Here is a 27733-nt window from a genome sequence, read left to right as displayed (position 1 = left end):
GTTATAGTAGTAGTAGTAGTAGTAATAAAGGTCTGGTAAAGCCTAGTGAATGTGTAAGAGAGATAAAGGCAGATATATATATATATATATATATATATATATATATAGAAAGAGAGAGAGAGAGAGAGAGAGAGAGAGAAAAGTGATAAAGAGGGTCTAAATAATTCCGATTGTAAATAACAGGGAAGAGGGTAGGGAACAATGCCGAGATCTAAATAATTCCGGGAGCGAACGAACGAGCGAGCGAGCTTTCATCGTAATCAGTCGAGCATGACGGCAGTAAGGCAATCGAAGCGCTGTGGTCGAACGTCATTGTTTGCCCATCCCCTAAGGCTAACCACCGACACCCACAATATTACAGAATTACTACATGCCCTGTCTACCCTGTCTCTGCTTCGGTCCAATATCGCGCGTACATTACGAACATACATACATTGGAAAGCCTCGCTGCTGTCTCTGATATTAGTTCCAATGACGGCACGGAAATTGGATTGATAATGCTAATTAAATTGGTTTGTTTGTTAATTGGACTTATGGAGAGGAGGAGTTCGAATCGTAGTCGTAGTCGTCGTCGTTCTCTCAAATATTTCGATGTTAGGTTGTACGATTCGTTTGCGACAAGTCAGAGAGGAGGAACATGGTCGTCCACTCTAATCGAATTAATCGTGTTCATCGATCGACTATGGACGATGTAAAGTAGAGAAAGAGAAAGAGAAAGAGAGAGGGAGAGAGAAAGAGAGAGAGAGAGAGAGAGAGAGAGAGAGAGAGAGAGAGAGAGTATGTATGCACGTTTGTTATGCTCGTTGCAGAAAAAAAGTATTGCTCTGGCAAAATTGGATCCGCTGATACTTCGTTTACGTTTAACTGGCTTTAGTTGAGCTAAAAAGAAAAGAAAAAAAATAAAATTAGGCAAATAAGGTCGAAGGATGAAACGGAGGTGATGGGAGGTAAGGTAAAGATGTGGGTGGGAAATATAAAACGAACAAATGAACGTTCGTGAATTGCACGTGGGAAAGATTATACAGCATACGGTTGAACAGTAAAATGTTCTTGAAAACTATTCTCTCCAAAAGCTATTGCTGCATTTAATGATAAAGCGATGAGGAAAAAAAGCAACGTCTGTATCGTTCTCGGAGAGAAGAAGAAAACTTGCTATGAGCAAGACGATCGTCGAAAGAATAAAAATAGAAGAAGAAGAAGAAGAAAAAATAAGATAAAAAAGACTGCCGAAAGAAAGGAAAGAAAAGAAAGAGAAAGAGAAAGAGAAAGAGAGAGAGAGAGAGAGAGAGAGAGGGAGAGAGAGACGAATAGATAGAAAAAAGAAAAAGGATATGGAACGTTTATAGGATATTGCAATGGTGACCTTATTTCGTGAGGATTTTCAAGCGGTAATTGTTCGGTCCTCTCTCCACGATTCGTGCCACTCTCTTGGATAACGATTGAGAAACACAGAAAGGGGAGCATCGGAGAGCATTCATTCTCTAAGGCAAAGCTGTCTCTATTTTCCAGTTTCGATCTTCGAGTACGAGGACGTGTCCTCCTTTTACGCTTGGTACAATGGATCGTGTAATGTCGAGAAAGAGAAAAAGAAAAAGAGAGAGAGAGAGAGAGAGAGAGAGAGAGAGAGAGAACAACCATCTACACGATGCCAACAACTTCGAGTATACGTCATCATTGTCGAGAACTCGTAGACATAAAATATCATATAAAGATTCACTCGTTGAAGTTATCGAGGTTTAATGCCCCTCGAAGAGATTTGTTTGAAGGCTCACATTTTTGTATATATGTAATATGATTCACTATAACATCCGTAAATTTTTTAAACAAAAAATGTTTTGGATAAACCAATAGAATAGTTCTGTTATATTGTATTTCTTGCCTCTGGCTATAATGTACACATAGAAAGAAAAAGAAAATAATAAAAAGGTAGAGAGAAAAATATTGCGGGCCAGTGTGGTTTGTTCGTAATCATTTTTCAACTCGTATAGGATATGTGTATAAATATGTACATGCATACCCAAAAACTTAAAAACAAAACTGGTTGATAGACGAAGTAAAAATATTGTGTGTTATGTGTACACACGTGTAAAAGAATGAAAAAAAGAAACGGAGAGAGAGAGAGAGAGAGAGAGAGAGAGAGAGAGAGAGAGAGAGAGAGAGAGAGAGAGAGAGAGAGAGAGAGAGAGAGAGAGAGTAGGAAAACACATAGAATAGTAACGTTGACCATTATTAAGGCATTCAACGTTGCAAAAGGACGTAAGCTAAGCTTGGAACAATTGCTTTTGTAAAATCGCGCGCGCGGCTTCCTGCGTGATGCGCATTGAGACAGAAAGTAGGTCGGTCGAGCCAAGCCGAGCTACCAACAAGAACGTAGTTTGGTCACGTAGTAGATATCAATTATTATTCGACCCTCGGAACGGACCAGCCCGGGCTAACGTGAGTGGCCTCTCCTCGAAACGCATCCTATATCCAATTATAAATTTTGCGCGGCTTTATTAAAGTCGTATCGCCTGCGAGAAGCGGTTCTCTACGTTGGCTCGCTTCACGAAACTATCGAGCACTTGGTGTGATATTAGAAGCGATTATACGATAACGAACATACATGGATTGTACTTACTTTTTCTATTCGCAATTTTTAAGTGATTATTTCTGAGAAAATCAAACGGTATAGATTTGTATAGATATTATGAATTATAATACAATTGTTCTTTTTTTTTTTTGTTGGAAATTCCTATTCAGAAAGGAATTATTTTTGCCGTTGGTTATTATTAATAAAAAAGAAAAAAAAAAAAAAGAGAAAAAGAAATTAATCGATATATCCAACTATGCTATATTCGAGTCCTTTTCTTTTATAAGAGAAAAATCTAGCCTGGCCTCAGGACAAAAGTGTCCACTTCCAAGCTATTTTATCTTAACCGCCGCAGGTTTTCTCGACTCAGCCCAATGGTGAACGTGGGATACGAAATAAGGAGAGAGAGAGAGAGAGAGAGAGAGGAAAAGAGAATGGTTCGAGTCTTGGGAGTAAGAGAGGATAAGAAGGTAGTTAGTATGAGGAGACATTAGTGGCGGCCAACTGGGGCACCCCAGCTTCTCTCTCACTCTCTCTCTCTCTCTCTCTCTCTCTCTCTGTCTCTGTCTCTCTTTTCCTCTCTTTTTCTCTCTCCTTTCCTCTCTTTCTCTTTCTACTTTCTTCATCTTTCGACTCTCCACACCATTCCTTAACATTACCTCCACCATCGACCTTGCTATACTATCTCTCCCTTTCGTCCTTGTGTTTCCAACAGAATCAATAGTGAAACGCCAAGGGAGAAAGAATCAGAAAGAGATAGAAAGAGACAGAGAAAAAGAGAGAAAGAGAAAGAGAGAGAAAAAGAAAGAGAAAGAGAAGAAGAAAGAGAAGGAGAAAGAGAAAGAGAGAGAGAAAGAAAGAGAGAAGAAAGAACGCGAGAAAATAAGGTCACCACGAGTTCGCTCCGTTTGCAGGGCCGAGAACGCGAACGTGACTACGCTTTTGCCGAGGGACAACGTCGAGAAACGCGTTGTCGTTTTTCTTCGTTGGCATCCGTCTCGCCTTGACACGGAAACCAACGAACGACCGAGAACCGTGATCACGAGCAAAGATGAGACACCACGCGATTTCCTTTATTCCCTAAGACGTATACAATCCCTCCTAACATTTTACACGAAATCTACAGGAAGTTTTATATATCCATTACCGGAGTTCAATTCAATATTTTTAATCTTTTTTTTTTTCAGAAGAGAACTTTTTTTGAGTTCGATTCTCTGTATATTTTTTGGTTTTTTTTTGTTTTTTTTGTCTTTTTTATTTCATATGAAAATTATTTTAATAGATTTTAATGACATTGATCATACTACGGCAAATATCATTTGTAAATGGTTAAATATTACTACAATATTTTCAATGTTGTCTTTCCATCAAATAAGAAAGGCAGATAGAATTTTTAACTATTATATAATAAAAGAAAACGAAAAAGAAAATGAAGAAGAAGAAGAATTTACATGCCATCTACGAAATATTCTTCGACTACTTAGCCGATCGAAGTGTGAAAATTTTGGCGTCTCGCATTAAATTAAATTCATCCGGATTAAAGTCTTTCTACGGTCTTTATTAAAATAACGTTGATTTTCTTCGCACCTTCTCAGTCACGTAATTATGTCGACGATCCTCTAAGGATTCAAACGTTAATGTCCAATCGATGAAGACGGTAACGTTAACGTTATTATTTCTCTAAATGCTTGTATTTGTACAAAAAAAAAAATAAAAAAAGAGAAAAAGGAAAAAAGGAACAGAAAGAGGAAGAAAATAAAAAAAAAAAGAAACAAAAATTTGATTAACAGTGTGATTGTGTTTTTCAACTTTTTTACCCGAATTCGTTCACTGGATTTGAAAATTTCTACCCCGAATGTATCTTTTTTTTTTGTTTATTTTTGCCGTCATCATCGGTGAAGTACAACAAACATAAAACCGGCTCGCACTTCGCTGGAAGGCACACACGTCGCTTGGAAAACGCGTGGTTCTCATCGGTGAGAGAGGAAGAGAAGGATGGGGAGGAAGAGAGAGGACAAGAGCACCACCGAGTATTCTGTCACGTCCATGCCTCGTGCGCTAGAACGCGATGAAACGTCCGTGGGGTACATGCTCGTCCAGAAACGCCGATGCATTTTGACGAGCCTTTCTCCGTTGAGCTGTAGGATGGTCAGAAAAGCGTTCTAGATATGGTAAACTGCGGAAAGTTGATATACATGTGTATATTCATGTGCTTCAATGTTTGTTGAACACATTGATACGAAACTATCAAGTATATATAACAATTGGTATAATATAATACGTATATATTGACAATACACGATACTAATCATTTTTATTCTATTTCATTCTTATACGCATATCCATTTTCTATTATTTTTTTTTTCAGCTTCAAAAATCAGTTTTCCAAAATTTTCCAAACTATCATAGTTTATTTTCGATTTTGATAAAATACGATATGTATTTTCTTTTTTTTTTTTTTTTGATTTGTAAACAACAATATCCAAAGAATGTCTATTTACTTAAATCGAGATATCGAGAGAATTTGAAAGTGGCATTTAACGATAGCGTCGAGGTTCCTTAAATTTCAGCCAAACTATTAATCTTATGAGCGAGCTATTCAGGGGAATAGAACTCTTTAGATACGTCACTCAGATACGAGTTGTGCGTTAACCATCGGTTAACACGCTATCCTCGACGTCACGAGACGTTGAAAAATACATCGTGGTTGGTAAGAGGTATATATCAAAAAGAAAATGCTGCCATTGGCATTAAATAATAATTCGTCGTCTTAAAATTTAATCGGTCGGATATTAAACGTTTTAATATCAATATTTAATGATTTCTCGGCAATTTAGAAAAACATTTGTATTTCTGTATTATATCCGATGAATATTTAAAAGAATAGAAAAATTTAATAACATCTTTCAAGTTGTAATAATATTCGTATTTCAGTAGTGGTGAATTATCACGAGTAATATCATTTCAGAACCATTTACCTTGGGATTATTGAGATTGCGTCATTGAGATGGTGCGAATAACCGAAAGCGGTGCGAGTTTGCGAAATTGAATTTAATCGAACGTTGGAGTATTACACACAAGGATCGTAGTTTCGATCGGATCGTTGTAACCGCAGATACGTTGCTTTATGATCGATCTTCGAAAGCTTATCCCAATGAAACTTGCCTCTTAAATCTCTAATCCATCTTACTAGCGATTGTACAAAAGGGAAAGGCAGTTCTGACATCGTTCAAGTTAAATTGTATTGGGGATAAAATTGTTCAGAAATGAATCAACGATTTTCGAACGACACGATAGCTTGTTCGTATCTATGACGTCATTTATAATCATTAAGATCGAGATAACTGTCTCCTCTCGATTGATTTATATTTGTATCATCCAGCGCAATGACACCATTCGTATACGCATAAACGTTCCGAGTAATTAACCGGCCGTGTTAGTTAGCATAGAACGTACCCGAGGTGATATTGGGAAACGATCGTAACCGAAAGTGTTGGTCGAGACGTGTGGGAGATTCGAGCTGGCTGCAATATCATTCCGCGTTATGTATGGATCGTTCGTAGCGTAACCGTTAATCAGATTAGATTTAAAGGTCCCTGGCGAGTACGTAAATCGAGTCTCGCAGAGTATTCGCCGATGTTCGAACGATGTCTCGTTCGTGAGATAGGACAATTCGAAACATTCGTTTTCTCGTAAAATATGTTTTTTCTTTTGATAATTGATTCAATTATTCCTTTTAATGATTCGTCTGATAGATCAACAAAAACGAGATTAATCTGATAAAAAGTATCCTTATATGAACGTAATTGTCAAAAGAAAAATGATTTTATCATAAAATATTCTTAATAGTAACAATCAATATTACGTAAATAAGTAATGTAAAAATTGAAAAGGCTTATAGTAAAAGAATAGGTATACGTTCATACGTGCCACACGATGGTATCCAGTCCCTCGCACACTATCTGTAATTATAGCTTTCATGAACGGTAATACAGCTGGCAGGAGGTACGCTTAGGTGGTACGACCGAACGTTGAAGGATAACAAAGGCGTACGAGCAAAGGTGTACCGACCAAGGCGAGAAGCCTCTCCTGACACGCGATTTTCCTTCTTTGAAACTTGAGCGAACGTGCGCGAAAAGAATGGAAAAGAGGAAGAGAGAAAGACTACTCGGGAAATATTTCAACTTTATTCAAAAGTATTCTTCTTTTCTCGCTCCGTTCGTCCCTCTATTTCTATCTTTCTATTTCTTTTCTCTCTCTCTCTCTCTCTCTCTCTCTCTTTCTCTCTCTTTTACTTTCGTCGACATTTCATATTCCTATCCCACTTTTTCAATTCATTTTAATCAGGCTTTCATTATTATAAGCAATGCTATTTTTATATATACCTACGCGACCCATTCGCATCTCTAATCAGAGTAGAAGTAATCTTTCGTCTCGACCTAAAACTCGACCGCTTTATGCAGAACTTAAGAAAGCGAGTGAGGACATGTGAGTGAGAAAGAGAAAGAAAGAAAGAGAGAGAGAGAGAGAGAGAGAGAGAGAGAGAAGAAAGAAAAAGAAAGAGAGAGAAAACTACAACTATTTTCTTATCTCTTCTCAGAACTTTTACCTTCGGACTATCGCCCTGATTCGTCTTAGTTCCTGGCGCGAGTTTAAAGTTTATTTAGTTTTGAAATTTTTACATTGAAATTCCTTCTCGCACGAAGTATGCTCGATTTACGTTAGCCAGAGTTTCTTTTTACTAATGCATTTGTATGCATCATTTTTTCTTCTTTTTTCCTCACTCTTTCTCTCTCTCTCTCTCTCTCTCTCTCTCTCTCTTTCATTACTCTCGAAATGTTATATCTCCATTTGGTTATTTCTCGGTCGTGAATTTTTTTGCTAAAGTAGATAGGTACTACTAAAAAAAAATAGAAAACATAAACCATCAAAGTTACGATGTGTGAAATAAGTAAATGGTGTCATTAGGACGACACGAAATCTTTCTTCCTTCTTTCCTTCTTCTTTTACAATGCTCCTTACATTTATGTTATGCTTGAAAGAATACATATTATAAAGGCAATGTTCCATGGTTAAAATATCAACGTAATTATGATTACCATGTATTTCGTCCAGTTTTTTTTTTACCAACCAACTCCTATACACTTTTATATATTCTATATCTTTTTCTTTTTAGATTTAAAGAAAGTAAAATGATGATTTTCATTTAAATAGAGAATCGGAACGATCGAATGAGAAGAACCGATCATCATAATGAGCCAAACGCTGTCGTGTTAATTATCTTTAAATTTTTTAAAACACATAGCTGTTGTTACTATTGATATTGGTCGTTGCGTTGTTGCTGCATGGTTCATAATTCATATCTCATAATTTCATTATAAGCAACGAACCGTTAGGTGTAATTCCAAAGCGTGCAGCTCGACGTAGTTGATTTTAATCATTCGCTCAACGTATTTTACGTGATTTATCCCCTGGGCTTTGCCTTTATAAAGACGAAGGAGGCAAAGAAGGATAGAGAGAGAGAGAGAGAAAGAGAGAGGAAAAGAGAGAGGAAAAGAGAGAGATAAAAAAAGAAAGAAAGAGAAAGACAGCGAAGCTTAAGGAAAAAGAGGAAGAACGACACGGCAGAAACGGTCCGATTCCCCGTTATATGCAAAGAACTTCTTGGAATCGGCAGTTTTATATCCGAAGGGTCAGAATTTTAATGGGTTGAAATGTAAGATGGATAAAATGGCGGAAGAAGAGGAAGGAAAGAAGAGTGGGAAGAAGATGTTCATCGATAACGAGCACGTCGTTAGCATGGATGCAATTATCGATCATAAACTCGTCCGTATAATAGAGGCTCGCTGTCATTGCGTCTGCGGCCGGCAGTAACGATATCCTTTCCTTCCAACTGTTTCACATTATACGAGTGACTCGTGTTTCCGAATAATTTTCCACTATTATCGTAGTGATATACCAAACGAGCCTACCCAACCACCCACCTCTACCCTCGTTTATAATCGCTTCGAGCCTGTACATATTAAATATACCAATCTGTGATTTCTATTTATACGTTGGACGGTCAGGTATTAACGTAAGAAAGAAAAAAAGAAGAAAGAAATAGAACCCGTTTAAACGAGCATGAATTTTATAAATTTCATTGTACGAAGTATAAAGATGTGAGAATGCGGGAGATAGAAAGAAAGAAAGAAAGAAAAGAAAAGAAAAGAAAAGAAAAGAGAGAGGTCGATTTTTAGTCGTTTCCGAGCCATTTCCAAGCCGTTTTCAAGCCGTTGTTCGCGTTTCCTACTTTCGACGCTCGAAAGGAGCGACAAGTAAAAGCGAATCGTATTGTCTGCCTCGGGATAGGGCACGTCTCTCGTGAGTCCCAGTATAGTCAAAAAGAAAGAGTGAGAGTGAGAGAGACTGGAAGTAGTAACACTAATGTTAAAGTTGATACAAAGAACGCCAGAGCAGTTTTCTTGGGTAACGTCGCAACAACTCTTTTTACTATTTCTATACATATCCTTTCCTATCTCCATCTCCGTTTCTCTCTCTCTCTCTCTCTCTCTCTCTCTCTCTCTCTCTCTCTCTCTCTCTTGCTTTCTCAGTTATTCCCTGGCGTCACTTACTCCCTCGAGATAGAAGTGTGACATTTTTATCTGCACGTCCGCCCTGCAGCAATTCCGGACAGTTTCTTCTCTCTCTCTCTCTCTCTCTCTCTCTCTTCTCTCTCTCTCTCTCTCCCTCTCTTTTTCTTTCTATTTCTCTGTCTGTCTGTCTCTCTCTCTCTTTCTCTTTCTCGCTCACTTTTTCTTTTCCCATCCTCCTCCGTTTACTTTTCCGAACATCAAAAGGTACCGAAGTGTAGAGGAAGAGAGTGAGAGAAAATACTCAGTGAGGAAAAAGAATACGGAAATGATAAGAACCAGGTTAAATAAAAGTTACACATTGAAAAAGAATTGTCCACGATTTGTCGATATCTTGAACAGATTTGCACTGATTATAACAATTTTCTTATCATTAATGTTTACTTCTTCGTTTTTTGTTTTTTTTTTTTTCATAGATAGTTTTCATCTCAGTTAATTAATAATATAAATACAGAATGCAAGCACATAGACGTATTTAAAAATGACATATACATACGTATAGCTTTGAGAATTCGTGTGTTTGAAAACACTCGTTATATTATGAGAATAAACAAACAATCAATATAATGATGAGTAAAATATCTAAGATAAGGAAAAAATGATAAAATCGAAATTGCATTAAAGTAAAATTATTCAATATTTATATTTTTATAATTTTAATTATTATTAAAAATGATTACAGTCATATTTTTATTACAAAAGAATAAATAATGAACAGTAATTACTGATTTTCAAAAGAATTGCCTTTTAATATCAACGATATCGATATTATTATATTGATTGTATGAAAATATTCTGAATATATCATTTTCAAAATATTTCTATTTATAATTCTGATCAACAAACTATTTACATTGATCAGTTGATTTAGTACGCTTTTTCTAGGTATTCATATAAATCAATGGACTTTCCAAGAAATTATATAGATCAATGTATCCGTAAATACATAGATTTTCTGTACATTTGAATATCTTAGAAACTAGAAGTCATAGAGACTTCAAACAAAGATCATTTTGAAGGATTCGAGATTCTTTCTGTAATTTTTCGTTCTATCGGTAATAATTAATTAACAATTTCTTTTTACAAATAATACATATAAAAAATTTCTTTTAAATTAACAGCAGAAAAGACAAACATTTCTCTACCTTGTCTTATAACAAAGTAATAGTACATAATTTATGTAAATAGATAATGATGTATTACGGACATAGAGGCTAAGAGACTCATTTGTTACGGAGTATATTACGACGCAAACGCTGTTATTGTACTAAACACTGCTGAGAAACTGGCACTTGTTTCAGGGCTTCGCTCGTCTACGTTACTCTACGATCGAGTCGAATTATCTCGCTAGCTCGTTAATGTCTAGGAAAGTCGCTATTCTAAGTGCACTCTTGCATGTATTATTATTATCCGAAGCCATTCCGGACGTGGACGGGATAATGCATTCTCTCGATATTAATATCGATTTTAATGCGAGAGCTCGTAATAACGCTGGGGAACCGTAAAGATAATTATAAAAAATAATAGCTTGCGGTAGAAGGGAGCATTAACACCGTCGACTGCCAAGCCAATATCGCATAAATCGATACCGTTTACTAAACGCTTTTTTCATTATTGTATTTTTTTTTCCCTCTCCTTTTATTCTTTTTTTCCTTTGTAAAACAGGCATACAAAGCTCACTGTCGTATTTTTATTTTTTATTTTTTATTTTTATTTTTATTTTTATTTTTTTTTTTTGTTATACCGAATCTTATTAAATTTTATTTACAATTCATTGATTTTGTAAATATTAAAAATAACACATGAACGAATTTCTCGATGACTCATTTAACAGACAAAGTGTTTGAAACGAATGTTACATTTTCTGAATTGAACTCGGGCTGAAGCAACACGTGCTTTGAAAATGCAACGAATTGCTATACTACCTTTTCTCCCACAACGACGAGAAGGGATATTAACAAGGTAAATTCGCGCGTGCCTCGTACCTGTTAGCAACGTACGCTGTATCACCCACCGTCCTCGAAATATGTAATTCCATTGTCCATAATTGTGCCTTCTGCTAAAACTTGAATACACTCTTGGTCCCTCGTGCGAGCCTTCATAAACCCGGAAGCGTGTCATGCGTTGAAAAACTCGGATTACGTTCGTTATTTTGTACATGTGCGGACACGATTTGAATGATTTTTTTTTTTTCATTACTATGTATGTACGAATAGTTTATAAAAAAAAGAAAAAAAAAAAAAAAAAAAAAAAAAAAAGTAGAACAAACGATGCACAGTAATTGTAAATTTAATAATTTTCACAATATGATTGGGCAATATATGTATATTCATATTTTACTTTTTTATCAAATTTATAAATTAATTATTTTTATCAGTTCATCGTAAACATTATTGTAATTTTTGATTGCTTTCTTTTTTCTTTGTTCTTACTTGGATATCGTTTTCGCAAGAATCGCAAATAAGTATAAGAGATTGTTGGACCATCAAGAGGCATTAAAAAGTCTTAAATCGTGCAGCAAGACGTAATGTCGTGTTAAAGCGAGGGACGACGGTCGGAATAAATATCAGGTGCTTCTGAAGCATACCGACGACGACGGCAGCCTCGCTATTGGTTTGTTCCACTACGCTTTAGAAAGAGAGATAGATAGATAGATACACACACACACACACACATAGAAAGAGAGAGAGAGAGACAGAGGAGAATATAGTTAGCAAAGTATAGTTGGCGTACGCTCGTAGAAACTGCTCGTTCGGCTGCCTATAACCGTCCTAACAATGCCCCGATCGTGTACACGCATACATCAGTAATAAAGTAAAGCAACTATAAGCCCCTTAGGTAAGACCGTACACCATAGTGTAACTAGAGATTATACCGGCGCAACGTTCTCCTCGTAAATTGATATTAAACTTTTGTCATAATGCTTCGAGATTTTTCATTCAAAAGGGACTACGTCGTACGACTTGTGAAGTTTACGTCTTGCTTTGAAAAAACTTGGCCATGTTCTTTGCATGATAAATAAAATGTTTTTCTTTCTATATTCGAAGAAATTTCACGAATAAAATCGTTGTTATTTCAATCGTTAATTAATAATACATATGCGAATTATTAAAAAGATACAAATTAATTATAAATTAATAACAATTCTTTTTTCCTTTTTGTCTTTACTTTTTTTTTTTTCTTTTCTAGAAACAAACTTATTTCTTCATATCTAGAATATCCAGAGTAAAAAAGAATGAGTTCCCTACGTGTTCCGATAAAACGTGCCATTTTCGAAACGAACCTTCGATGTTGGTGCCGTGCGATAAAAATACGAAAGACGGCTTACCACGATAATAATTTCTCGTTTCCATCGGTCTACCATCGTAATAAGTATCAATTAGACGGTAGATTAGAAACATTATTTCAGCCATGTCGACCCTCGGATTTCTATCTATCTTCTCACTTTTTCTACTTTTCCGTTTCCCTTTTTTTTTTTAACATTCCTTCCTTCCGCTTTCCCTTTTTTTTCCTTTTTCTTTTTATTTTATACTTTCCTTTTTTTCCATTCTGTTTGTAGAACTTCTCGAAAGAAGGTAACGACAGTCAAGCAAAAAATTAAAACTTTTTTCACAAGCAGCGCCATTCGATATCGTAACTATTTAAATATTTAAATAGTCATCTTTGGGATCGTGAGCTTGAAGGTGCGCGTTCATCCGCTAAACGCTCCTTCCTTCACCCTTCTTCTCCTCCTCCTCTTCTTTCTCCTCTTCTACCAGTACTCGTTTGATCTTCGTGGCGAAACTATTTTAACTGCGATACATACAGTTCGACCTAATCCCTTGCGACTAAGGCAGTAGTAGTAGTAGTAGTAGTAGTAGTAGTAGTAGTAGTAGTAGTAATAGTAGTAGTAATAGTAGTAGTAGTAGTAGTAGTGGTAGCAGTAGTCTCTTGAATCTACGGAATACCGTGTAAAAGTTACGATTAAAGTTCGTCCTTGCGTGAAAAGCAGTTTATTACTGAATCATGTGTACCTAGCTTAGTAATCCAACGTATAAACGAGTTGAACGATTTACGTAATCTTATTTCTTGATTGAAAAAGATTAGGAAGGAGGAAAAAAAATAAATAACGATCAATCGATATGTGTTTTATTTTCCATGATCATATTTACATATTTATTAGAGGGATATCCCATTACTCGTATGATATATAACAAGAAGTCACTATACAATGTATGTACATGTCCATAGTACATGTTATAACTCTCGCATGTCGGAGGCAATTTGAATCACGGTGTTCACGTGAACCGACTTGGAATTTAGTCGACTGCCGTTTTTTTTTTTTAACTTTTCTCTTCTTCATTTTTTTCTTTCCCTTTATTTTCTTTTCTTTACTTTACTTTTCTTTACATTTTTCTTTTCTTTTTCTTTTTCTTTTTTTTTTTTGCCAAGCTCTAAATCCTATTACTCAAAATGACTTTAAACGAGAAATATAAAGACCGACGCAGAACTAAAGCTGGACGAGAAATTTTTAAGGGTGAGTTTAAACCGAGAAAATTAGACGCTTTATACTCGTAATTTCTGCATATACATAGATAGATTCTACGTGAAAATAAGGCTTTTTAAACTAGCGAGTATCAGAAGGAAAGTAGCGTAATATGTTTTCAACGATCTATGGAAATACATCATGTTGAGTTTGCCTTGTTATTTCATTGGATACATCGTACGTTTGCGTAAAGACTGTCCATTGCTATTTCGTTTTACAAACGACTAAGAATTTTAATACAATTTTCTTCTCGCAAAGAGAAATTTCATTTGTTTTTCTTTCTTTTCTTTTTTATCTTCTATTTCATTCCTTTAGGACAGCTTTCCTCGCACGTGATACCGACTATAATCCTATATATATGTACATACGTATATGCGTTTCAATTGTACATGTGTATATTTGTGTATGTATGTGTGTGTGTGTGTGTGTGTATACTTTGCAATAAATGCTCGTAGTCGGACGCGATCCATTTGCTTTTATTTCCTCTTATAATGAAAATCGAGCGAAACGCGCGGCCAACACGTGTTACGGATGGTCTGGCCGGATGCCTGTTGTCATCGCCGAGGTGGATGCGGGGGCTAACGTGTCTACGACTACTTTGTAAATGGTCGAGCCTGTTGTATTGTACTACTCGCCTCGTCCAAGAGCTATAGCTGGGAATTAACAGGTACACACATGAGGTACATTTATTCTTCTTTTAGAGAAGGACAATGAACTAATGTTATACGACTTTGAGTTCTCTATTTATAACATTTCAATATAACAAGATATGTACATACATAAGTTCAAGTGAGAAATTCTTTATTCGAAAATTCGTAAAAATTACTTTCATTATAATAATAATTATTAATTATGAAAATTTGAAAATTTTCATAAATTTTTTTCTTCAAAAGTGATATCTATAGTTTTGATAATCAAAGTATTTCAAAAAAGATAAAAGAAGAGAGAGAAAGAAAGAAAAAGAGAGAGAGAGAGAGAGAGAGAGAGAAAGAAAGAGAGAGAGAGAGAGACAGAGAGAGAGAGAAAGAGAAAGAAAGAAAGAGAGAAAGAGGAGAGAGATTGTTATTGCAGGTTTTAGAAAGAGAACGTTGGGGACATCTGGAAACACTGTCGAGGCGAAGTAAATCGTTCCGCTCGAGCGAGCGCTCGGTCATATGAAGTTCACCCTCTCTCTCTCTCTCTCTCTCTCTCTCTCTTCTCTTCTCTTTCCGCGATGACAGCTGACACGCGTTGCTTGCAAGGAAATAGGATTTGCCATCCCCTGTGCTAGAGAAAGCTCTGACGAAACACGCCGAAGGCTGCTATACAAAAAGCATGTGCGTGTCTCGTAAAAAAGAGAAATTCATTTTCCTGACGTTGTAAATTTTTCGTTGCTCCTCGTAATTACTGTTATTTAGTAAAAATGAAATTTTTCTATTTTTTTCCTCTCTTTTTGTTTTTTCTTTCTTTTTTCTTTTTTTTTTTTTTTTTCAAAAACAAAGTTCCCTCATTTTTGGACGGAATATAATCATTACCGAATTTATTTTTGTTTTTCAAGCTTTCAATAATAGTTCATGGCGAATGAAATATTACTCCGAATTAAAATGTTTATGAATAAAATATCAAGAGCTATCGATTATATCTCGAGCGTGGTAGGAGTTCAAAGCTAAAGTGGGTCTTGGGACTCGATGGAAAGGTGAAGAACCGAACGAACGGAAAACGTGCCGCATCGAGCTTACCTTATACTACTCCCCCTTTCTATCTGTCAGTCTCTCTCTCTTTCTCTCTCTCTTTTCTTTCTCTTTCTTTCTCTCTTTTCCTCTTATTAATATACACGGTATGAAAATTCAAGGATGCTCCATATCGTACCGAACGATTTCCAATGAAATTCCCTCGTTATGGAAAAATGAAAAGAAATTACGAGAGTTCGAGGAGAGCAAAAATACGATCATAATGGGTCGAGACCAATTAACGATCGACCGTTCGTTAAGAAATTCGAGTTGAGTTTTGATGTAACAAGAGTTAGATATCTGTTACTCTTGAATAGTTCAATTTTTATTTCTTTCTGTTTTGTTTTGTTTTCGTAACAGATTCATAGTTACCAGTTTCGAAAATATTTGCGGATATAAAAAGAATAAGAGATATAAACAAAAATGAGATAAAAAGAAATTTTGCAAAAATACACGATTTTCGAAGTATCTCTGATATCGTTTTTTAGAAAAAAAAAAAAAGATATGAAAATTTTAAGAAGAGCACCAGGAAAGAAAAAGAAAAAAAATGAAGTTCCATTTAAGGTAAGGGAAATAATAACGCGTGCATATTTTTGACAGAATACCTAGCATACAATGGAGAATACGTGTATCCCGTTACATAGACTCGATTTCTCGATGCACTTTAATCCCAGCGAAACCCTCATGTCCCGACTAAGCGAGCCTGCGGAGAGCGGAGAAGCGGAGAACCGGAACGAAGCAAATGCATTCTGCCGCAGTCGAAATGGAGCAATGCGGATCCCGAGCAACGGTTCTAATTTGTAAGCCGTCACTGTCGAATGATAGGGCACTCTTTACCATTCGACGTATATATGTATGTGCGTGTGCATTTGTATATATATTATGTGTGTGTATGTGTGTATGTATATATATATATATAGTATGTGTATGCGTATATATATATATATATATATATATATATATATATATATATATATATACCTATCTACGCGTATACTCGATTTGTGTGAAATATATACTCATACACATTTACATATGTACGCACACAAATGTATACAACATATGCATACTATATTCGGTGTTAGCGACGCGTGCCACGGGAAATCGTAGGAAAACCATCGTCGATTTTCCGCAACGCGCTGGTTACTTGCTGTTAATAATATATCGTTTGATTTATCACTCGTGTTTGAGATAATCACGATTTACGGGCGTTAATAATACTTCAAAGTGAATGTATGCTCTATGAACTCACTCAATGATTTCACTGATAAATTAAGATATTTTTGAACGATAATATCTCTCTCTCTTTCTCTCTCTCTCTCTCTATCTCTATCTCTCTCTCTTTCTCTCTCTCTCTCTCTCTCTCTCTCGTACTGTCAACAGAAATATGCTAGCTCTTCCCATATACGCTTTCGAAGATGACAGATCATCGATACGAATCTCATGTCCTCCTTTATTAAAATCGACGTTGATGGAACGTCGACGTAGCTTTACCAGCAGGAAAGCTTCACTCGAGTAGATTTTAAACGCGCGAAACGGCGAATCTTCTCGAAATAGTTTTTGCATACATAACATGTTCCTTGAATCGTCAAGTATTGACATATTTTCCCGATAATCATGCATTACGATCAGTTAAATTGAAAGACAACTATCTCGATTATATGATTAATTTATATTTCCTTTTATATTTTTAATCTATTTTATCTTTTTTTATCCATTTCCGTTTATTATTATTATTATTATTATTATTATTATTATTATTATTATTATTATCAATGTATTAGTTTCCCTTTTGGTTCAAATATCTTTGCATGCATTTAATATTTTTGTTCCCGTTTCGTTTTATCTTCTTTTATTTCTTCATTCTTTTTTTTTTTTTTTTTATTTCTGTTAACATTTTTCTTTCGTACTTATTTCAACAATACCTTATATCATATTTTACAATATACATACGTATGAGTCTGCGTATATAATTGAATATTTTTCTTCGAATAAAAAGTTAGAAAAAAAGAAAACAAAAATGATAAAAAGGGAAAGAGAAATGAAATCTCGATCACTCGCACAACGGTTTTTATCCCTTCGTCCGTTAGGAAAATTATAGGGCTCCCGATCGCCCCGAGTGAAACGCTGGCATAATAATTATAATTGAGTTAATAGTCGGCGAAAGCGCAACCGCTGGAAAATTGCGTTGCCGCGGTCCGTTGCATTCGATCGAATCCTCCTCGCAGTCGCAAGCATAAACGCCTGCGGTAAACATCGTACCAACGTTGTTCATTTCTAGACGTCTTCTTGCCTATCCGAAAATAAGTTCTCTCCTGTCGTCTTTGAAACATTTAATTTATATCTTATTTCTTATATCAAAATCATTATATAATACATTTCTCTAATTATTATCATTTTAAGAATTTCGAATGTTCTCTGCTTTAAGAAAACATTTAAAAACGAATATTCCAATATAAACAATTCACACGGTAATTCTAATGAAAAAAGTAAAGAAACATTAGAAACGTCAATAATCGTGTTTCTTCGATCTGTAGCTAACGCGATGTATAGGATTCGTCTCTGAAAACGAGAACGACGTGAAGCGAATTTTCTCATGACTCGGAGAAAAGAAAAAGAGACACGTGAGTCTCTACTTTCGGTTCTCAATGCTGGGCCACCAATAGTAGCACGCTTTCCTCATGTCTTTTCGTTTCGTTTCTTGTCGATCGAAGTTAGAGAAGGGCGACATGTACTGGTATGTGTCTTGGATGCGCTATTACAGTAGAGAAAGAAAGAGAAAGAGACAGAGAAAGAGAGAGAGAGAGAGAGAGAGACAAAGAAAGAAAAAATATATGTAGGTCGTGAGCGTAGTCAATCCGCGACGTGCCCGAAAGGTTAACATTCGGCTGGCACGTTCTAGATCCAAAGAAATTTTCACGGCAATGGTCTTGGCGCCGCGACGGTGGTTCGAAATAGGAGAAAAAGAAAGAGAGGAGAGAGGGAGAGAGAGAGAGAGAGAGAGAGCAAAGCACGCAAAAGCAGACATTTTTATGCATTTATTCACACAGCTCCCAGATGCATACTACGGCTTTTTACGTGTCGCCCACGCATGTCTTTTTCTAACAGTCTGTGTCGTATCAGTGTATGTGTTTGTATGTGTATGTATCTGTGTGTGTGTGTGTGTGTGTGTGCCACCGCGTGACCGTACACGTTCGTACCAGCTTGCACGGCTCCCGATACTGCCGATAAATATTTGCGCATGGGGCTACAGGGAAATTTCCTGAAAACGCATTCCCCTCTTTGCTGTTCTCTCCTCGATCGTTTTCTCCTTCCTTCCTTCCTTCCTTCCTTCCTTCCTTTCTTTCTTCCTTCCTTCCTTCCTTTCATCTTTTTATCCTTCTCATCCTTTCCTTGAAGCGACTAAGCTATCAACGATAATGGTGGTATACTTTGTATTCTGTTTGTTTCTTGTGAGACAATTTCGTCAATGGTAATACAAAAAAAATTCATATTTCATTATCTTGATAATATATATATATTATCTTGATAATATATATTATATATATATATATATATATATATATATATATATATATATCTAGTTTTTCTTTATCTCAAAAATATTTACACGGGATACGTGATGATACGAGTAAAGTAAAGAACAGATATGATATGAGTATTAAAACGATGCAAAATATTTTCTGGTCATTGTCAAAACTCGAGAATTTAATTGGTTCAATATATGATCCGATTGATTTTTTTTTTTTTTTTTTTTTCTTAAGATAATACGATTTTTATTGATCGTTGCAAATTGTCAAATGGGGTAAAGAGAAAAAGTACTTCGAATTTGCAAAGAATTAATACATTTCCTTTTTCTTTTTTTTTTTTGTCCACGTTAAAAGATAGAAAAGATCGTCGTGACCCTCTCTCGAGAGATGTATTCTATGGGATTTGAAAAGTGGTTCGTACGGATAAACGCTTTTCAACGCAACGGATGATCTCTCCTTCCCTCGTAGTTAAAGTACCCACCGGGAGCATAGTGTTCTCGCGCGAATATTCCATATCATTCGATTCTACATACATAAATACATATGTACATACACACATAGTTATTACATTTGTATATATATATATATATATATATATATATATATATATATAACGAAACGGATGAAGAACAGCTTGATCGATCGATACGGAAACTTGTATTCAATGTGTTCGCTTTGAGACCATTGGGAACCTTTTATATTCCGTTGCTTCCTGATACCACACACGGATATTTGTATCTTTACTTCTCTTTCTTAGAGATAGTTCCTTATTGGGTTTTTTTCAAAAGTAATATTACCCGTTTCAAAGACGTTCCCTTTCTATTTCTTTTTCTTTCGATTTCTATCTGTATTAGTATACTTTCGGAACGTTTGATCTATCGACATAAACGATAATAATACATAAACGATTCATCAATTTTTATTATGTATATCTATACATTCGTTAATATCGAACGTTTTTCTTTTAACTGTACAAAAAGATCTTGATTATATCTTGAACGAACTACACGACTAGTTCAGGAAACACCATTCACAATTCTCTTTTAAATTAAAATCGGAACGCTTCGCGGAAAGTACATTAGAGGAAAGCACTCGCAAAAATGGACAGTGTAGAGAGAAAGAATAGGATAATTCGATCTCCTCGAAAACGGGGATAGGATAGTGCGTGGATAATGCTTGGTTCTTCCTACTATCTGATTCGTTTCCTTTCTCTCTCTTTTTCTCTTACACACTTTTTCCCACTTTTCTCTCCTCATTCTTTTGTTTCTCTCATTCGTGGTAACGCGATAACGGCAAATGCTGCTCGGTGCAAATGATTTGGGTAGTGCCACTTCGAATTCTCTCTCTCTCTCTCTCTCTCTCTCTCTCTTTCTCCTCTCTCTTTCTTTCTCTCTTTATCTATCTATATACACAAATGTATATGTGTATTTGTGTGTATATAAATGTACATAGAAAAAAGGTAGTTTAACATTGTTTCTCGTTATATTCGGATGCATTCAATTTTAGAAAAAGAATGTTACGTTGGAGGCATCGACGATACTCGAAATACAGATAGCTGCTGATATCTAACCAACAGAAATGTAGTATACGTCGAGAACGGTTTATTTATAGAAAAGAAGAAGGTATATTTTTTTTTCTTTTCTCCTTTTTGCGAGTGGATATGTCTTTTTTAGTAGAAACGGAGCGAAAGAAAAATCGATAGGAAATAAAAGAGATAGAAGCTTTTTCTATCTATCTATCTATCTATCTATCTATCTATCTATCTATCTATCTATCTATCTATTTATCTTTCTCTTTCTCTCTCTCTCTCTCTATCTATCTCTCGATGTCGCCTCGTCCTGGTAACTTACTGCATAATACACAGTATTGTCTGTATATAGCTTTACCGATAATTCTACCCTTTCCTTTTACTTCGAATGATTTAGCCGTAGGAACTTTTCGAGAGTCGCCGATGCTCATCGGCAACAAATTGGAAAGTGTTCATCGGACCTTCGTTCTCCTAGATTAGGAGGGAACCCCTCCAAAAATTTCGGACGGTTTCCCTTAGAAATTTTCAAGTCATCTTTTTGCTTCTTGCTTCTCTTGGATTCGATCCAGAACGGATCGAGATAGTTGGGATATTTGAGGAAGAAAATACGTACGTGAGCGCTGAGCTTTCAACGATCGAAAGAAACGCAAAAAAAAAAAAAAAAGAAAAAAAGAAAAATGGAAAAAAGATCCACAAAATATACGTTAGCAAAAGGAATCACACATCCGTGCCAGTGTCTCGATTTTCATGATAAAATTTTAGTAGAAAAATTAATCTGGATTTGGAAAAGTTATATTGCTTGGCAAGAGCCTCACGAATAGAGAAAGACAGAAAGAGGAGGTATGGAAAGTTTAGTTTACCCTTGGGAATCAGCTGATCGATCCTTCCTCTCGACTCTCGACTTTATTCTTTTTTCACGACTCGCTGCTTGGAAAGCTTCACGTTTAGAAAAAAAAAGAAAAAAAAAAAAAAAAAAAAGAATAATGTCCATTCTCTGGAAATTCTAGTCACGTATATACGTACCATAGCTTTATCATTCCATCTTACATTGCATTCTTCTCGATGCAGTCCATAATTTGTAATGTACAGGATTGAAATCATTATTTCTTTTTTTTTAGCACATTGAATATATATATATATATATATATATATATATATATATATATATATATATAAAAGAGATATACAAATATAAAAGATATGAATAAGTTGACACAATTATCGTCATTTAAAATAATCTTTCAAATAGAAGATTATTTCACAATCTTTCATATATAATCATGTTATTATAATTGTTATTATATTTCTAAATATCTCACTCTTTTACTCTTTCTCTCTCTCTCTCTCTCTCTCTCTCTCTCTCTCTCTCTCTTTCTCTCTCTCTCTTTTTTTTCTCTGATAAATCGAATGATGTCTTTTATGAAAAATCGTCGTTACGAATTTCGTTGGGTCTAGAAGGCAAAGTGAAAAAAGTAGTAGTAGAACGTGCAAGCCATCGACATTTTCTTCAGAATACATCGCTCGCGAATGCAGCAGAAGAGTCAAGTGCATAACGCACGAATTTACCATATTTTTCGCTGGTATTCCTCTCTTCCTCTCATACAGTGGTTCCGCCTTCATAATGCCTATCTGCATTCGTAAAATAAACGTACGACCGAAAGTCTCTCTCTCTCTCTCTCTCTCTCTCTCTCTCTCTCTCTCTCTCTCTTTGTCTATCTGTCTTTCTCATTCAGTGGTCCTGCAGCGGAAGCAAACAGAACTTATTACAGATGCAGTCGGCGTGGCTGAGCGTTAAACGGATTTGTCGTTTCAACGAGAAAGTTAATACCTCCGTTTACGGCCGGTACGGCTGGTAATTTATTGTTCTACCCTCTCTGTCTCTTTTTTTTTCTTTATCTCTCTCTCTCTCTCTCTCTCTCTCTCTTTCTTTCTCTTTTCCCTAGTCGACGAAGACTCGAGAATACCGTTACCAGTTTCGACAGAAAGAAGAATTTAAATTTTTTCTTTCCTTAATCGATGCGAGACACGTCTTTCTCTCTTTCCTTTTTCTCATTTCAGCGAAAGTGTCGTTTAAGCGGATCGCGGATATAAAGTTTCTAAGTGCCACGTAGTCGAAACGCCGGCTTTGGCACCGTTAAAGTGACATTTCTCGCTTAATCACTCGATCGTTATTAAAACTCGCGTTTCTTCTGTTGTACAAAGAGGAAAGACATATGCTTAGGATATTGTATTCTTTTAAAGTGAACAGCACGAATACTTGTAATGATCTTAAAACCGAGAGAAAAAAGATCTTACATTTATAGAGATATGATTTGATTTGATTTTAATCGAATTATTTCTTATTCTTTTTTTTTTTTTTCATCTTATCCCTTATTTTGAAGAAAAAAAATCTCATAAATAAAGGTTGATTGAAAATTGATGTATGTATTTGTCAATAGTTCACAAGAAAACATTTAAATCTCGACTATGTGCAAATGACGTTTCACAATTCCATTCATTTTTAATGAAATTCACGTGTCCCTGACGAAAAAAAAAAAAAGGAAAAAAAAAGTTTTTCAATTTTTCTTTAAACGAGCATACGAATCTATTCTTTGTATTAATTCAGGGAATTTTTATTGATATACCGTTTCGTCGGTAACTGTAACTCGAGTAACTTTATCATCCCTTCAAGCTTGTAGGCACTCGGAAATGGTTCGAATTGACGCTCGAATCACTTGATACTGGATTTCAATCGAAGCTTGCGTACGATCGAGTAAAAAAATGATACGGTTGGATCGATGAAAGGATAGAAGAGTAAAAAAAGTTTTTCTACGTACGTTCTCTCTCTCTTTCTCTCTCTCTCTCTCTCTCTCTCTCTCTCTCTCTCTATCTCTCTCTCTCTCACGAAAATCATTTCGATAGCACTGGGAATGGCGTTTCTCTTCTCCAACAACTACTCCCACGGCTATTCCACTAGAACGCTGGTGAAAAATGAAACGCGCAACTTCGTAAAAGCTTGCCGTCCGTTCGCAAGCCGTGTAAAATAAGCGGCTTTTCGGATTCCGATGCGGTAAGTATTGCAATGTAAGTTCGAAAATAGAATCTTTATGATCCACAGAAAAAGAAAAAAAATATCAAGTATTAGCTATTTTTTGTTATGTTTTGGATAAGAACGTATCGTAAAGATTTCCAGTTTTTATCATTACGAATTACCAAAGTCAATCGTGATATACGATTATATTTCTCTTACGAATTAGCTACCAAAGTCAATCGTGATATACGATTAAAGAACGTAAGTTTTGTACATCATTGTTTTAAGATCATTGCATGTATAATATATATTAAGTATATATATATATATATATATATATATGCTTAAGCATATATTTACATGTTCTGGATTATCCTCGGATGATTTGCAGTCACCCGGCGTAGCAGTAGAAGCAGGAGCAGCAGCAGAGAATCGTCGTAGTGATTAATAGCGACATAAGTAATGCCGTCGCTGCTCCTACCTCCCGTGTCTAATTAAATACGTCCTCGTTCCGTCGAGGCCGCTCGCACGGAACTTCCTAATTTGCTGTTTTCAAGTTTCTACGCTTTCTCGCTTTTCGACCTAGACGAAGCAACTCCCAATAAAATGAAAGATAGAAAGAGAAAGAAAGAAAGGTAGGTGCAGGTTGATACATACATCCAGATATTGAATAGTAAAGGAAAAGTCGATATAATGTTATTATCGGACGTTCATCGAGTTTATCGCTTTATCGCTTATCCTAGAACGTGCGCGTGCGGCCGCAAGAGCATCTCGATTCAATGAAAACTGTGTAACTCGTCGAAGCGTGAAAATGTTGCACGATGCATGTAGTACGAGGTTATATGCTATGTGAACGAAATAGAGAGAGAGAGAGAAATAGGTAGAGATAGAGAGATAGAGAGATAGAGAGAAAGAGAGAAAGAGACAGACAGAGAGAGAGAGAGAGAGAGAGAGAGAGAGAGAGAGAGAAAGTGCATGTGCGTTATTCTCACACCGCGCAGGAAAATCCCGTGGTTGATGTAGCGAGTTATTGTGCTTTGCCAGTCCAATCTCGGTCAACTTCACTCAGTAGCTGAGTGACTGAGTGCTGTGCTTCGTTTATTGACGTTTGCTTCCGCACGGAAAAACCAATTCTCCTATGGGATTCATGGCGAGAACGCATCGAGAAGGAGAAAGAGAGAGAGAGATAGGCAGACAGACAGATAGACAGAGATCATACGGATCGCAGATTTGTTCCTTTAGTAGTTCTTTTGCAAATTTTAAAAAGGATGTTCTTTGAGATCGTTCGTAACTCTGTTATTCTTTTCTCATTCTTTTTTTTTCGCAATTCATCGATATGATTTCATCGTGTTTGCACGGTACGAAAATCTTTTTATAAAAGTTCTTTATTTTATTATCGAATTTTATGTCATTTAAGATACAAACGAAACGATCATAATAAGGAGAACTAAAAGAATTGAAAATGTGATGAAAACGTGAAGGATCGAGCGAGAAAAAACGCAAAGATTATATACAATACTGCTTTGATAGAATTTGTTAAGTATTGGAAAGGAAGTTAGAAGAGAGAGAAGGAAAGAGAGAGAGAGAGAGAGAGAGAAGTGCATGTTTTCGATGTTGAAATAATGAGAGAGATAGATAGATAAATAGATAGATCGATAGAGAGAGAGAAAGAGAGAGAGAGAGAAAGAAAAAGAGCAACAGAACGTCTTTAAAAATTGAACACGTCTTTTTCGATGTCCCGAGAAGAAATTTTCATTTCTCGGTTCTCCAGATATTTTTTATTTATTTTGCGGTCTTTAAATCATCGGCAGCAGCTGCAACCAGGAAAACGGTTCTCTAACAATCTAAACGTTTTTTTCTGGCGGTAACCTATCTTATCTTCCTCCCTCCTATCTCTCTCTCTCTCTTTCTCTAACTATTTCACTTCGAGGTTCAACCCATTTTACGTCCAACCTACTAATATTTAATCTGCACGAAAATTGACGCGTAGAGCCAAGACCCCTCTCCCGAAATGAAATAAAAAATTCAAGATTAACTCGAGAAGAATATCCATCGTCGTCGTTGTCGTTGGGAAATGCCATCTCTATCTCTCTCTCTCTCTCTCTCTCACTTTCTTTTTTTTTCTCTCTCTCTCTCTCTCCTTTAGCTTAAGGTAAAAACCTTCTTGGCTCGTGGTAATGGCCAATCCTCGAGCTTAATCAAGCAATCTGTCCTCGCGATAAAAGTAACTTTTTCATCGGGATAACTCCTCCGGGTAAAGCAAAATGCTCTCGAAGAGAAATAAAGAGATAAAGATAGATAGAAAGAGAGAGAGAGAGAGAGAGAGAGAGAGAAGATATGTATCAACTATATCGTTCATGAAAATTATTGATCGATTAATGATACAAGTGTCTAACAATACGGTGCGTAAAATATTCACGAGCGAAGGGGATCAGATTTCTCGTTATGTGCTTCATTTGTTAATTAACTCATTCATTTGTAAGTATCGATAACATGAACGAGAAACCAAGTTTTTATCATTAATCGAAAAAGGATAATAATTAACCATGTTAAACCTAATGTCGTTGGTATTAATTATATTGGTTATCGTTTAATATTTGTAAAGATCGATTTAAAAAGAAAGAAGAGATGAATTTACAATTACTCGACGAGAAAACTAATAAATTTGGAGATATCTAGGTCGGATTGGAAGTGGACTCGATTCGCTGAAGATATTCAAACGTTGCTCGGTCCAATTCCCGCTCAGTATCTATCTTCTCTCTTCTATATACACACATACATATATACGATATACATATATATATATATACATATATATATATATGTATATATATATATGTATGTATATATACATAGGTATCTGGGTATATAAGTACATACTTACATATATGTACATTCTAATCTGCCATCGACAAGGGAAAGGAAGACGGTAATCCCGTGGATTGTTTGTTTTCCAACGTTTCGAGGCGAATCGAGAGAGAGAGAGAGAGAGAGAGAGAGTGCGAGTTCAGGGTTGTGCATTTTCTCTGTTCCTCCCTTCCTCTTTCTATCTCTTTCTCTGTCTCTCATTCTCTCTCTCTCTCCCTCTTTTTCTCTGTTTCTGTCATAGAAGAGAGAGAGAAAGAGAGAGAGAGAGAGAGAGAGAGAGGAGAGAGACAGAGGGCGATGTCTTAACTGCATGCCACCGGTAAAGCTCGGCTTATCTGGAATTTATAGTAAAGCGGGTCGTTTCTTCGCTTGCCGAGAACTTTGCCCGGTACAAGCATTAAGGGGTGGCATCAGGTAATGGCCGCTTTCTACGAAATCGTTGCATGGATGAGTGGTTACCATGTCACGATGCCTAGCGTCAACCTCTTTACCTAAGGTCTCTTACTTCCTTGGTCCTTTAGTTCCTTGATGATCGTCTTCTTCATCGTTGTTCTCATTGTCATCTTCGTCCTCGTCGTTGTAGGTATCTCCGTACTCGGATATCCGGACGTATCGAACGACTTACTCTTTTCAACTCGAATCGTCTTCGATGCAAACTTCGGCAAACTGCAAGAAGAAAACCCAAGCTCCGCTGGACGCTTTAAGACGACAAGGCCAAACTTTGAAAGTTTTCGAGAGGACCAGTGAAGCAAGCAAACAAACAAACAAGCGAGTAACCTCGTGATTTATTTTTCTACCAAACTCTTGAACCCCCTCTCCCTGCGACCACATTTTTTCTAATTTGCTTGGCTCGTTTAGAATCTGATAAACATTGTGAGGATCTAGTAACGACATAATTTCATTGTTTGACCGCGTAAACAATGAAACTGGATTGAAATAATATGCGTTCTATCAATAATGATAGCGAATGAAAATGTTTTATTTTCGATAGAATCGTTTAGAAATAGAAAGAAGGAAATAAACAGTGATAAAGAAAGAGAGAAAGAGAGAGATGAGTGTTCGCAATTAGGATAGGTAAGAGTCTTTAATCATGTCCCTCGTTGAAAATCGTAATCGAATTAAATTTCGCTGAAGATGCAGAGGGCTGAAGAACAGAAGGTGCCCACTTTCCTTGATTGCTCGTCATTTGGAATCTTCTCTCTCCCTCTCTCTCTCTCTCTCTCTCTCTCTCTCTCTCTCTATCTATCTATCTATCTACCTAGATAGAACTCTATCTCCCTCTTTTTCTATTCTATCACAGATCGAACGTTCTCGAGCTGTTCGTTCGATAAGTCGGACAATGCGGTCTTTTCGTGAAAGTAG

The 27733-nt window shown here is 36.1% G+C and overlaps 1 protein-coding gene across 8 annotated transcripts in view; it reads left to right on the top strand.

Annotated features, from left to right (window-relative positions):
• Window positions 1-27733, top strand: part of LOC124947620 (teneurin-a) — a 487449-nt gene that overhangs the window by 68725 nt on the left and 390991 nt on the right. The window contains exon 1 of one of the 8 annotated variants that reach the window (XM_047490034.1): window positions 120-4740. The exons of the other annotated variants lie outside the window; for them this stretch is intronic. The gene's annotated coding sequence lies outside the window, so the exon portion shown is untranslated. Of the gene's footprint in view, window positions 1-119; window positions 4741-27733 lie in introns of those variants that run through there. 8 annotated transcript variants of the gene reach the window in all.

Source organism: Vespa velutina, chromosome 3 (assembly GCF_912470025.1).
Source record: "Vespa velutina chromosome 3, iVesVel2.1, whole genome shotgun sequence".
NCBI classification, from domain to species: domain Eukaryota; kingdom Metazoa; phylum Arthropoda; class Insecta; order Hymenoptera; family Vespidae; genus Vespa; species Vespa velutina.
This window is presented reverse-complemented; position numbering and strand designations above follow the sequence as displayed.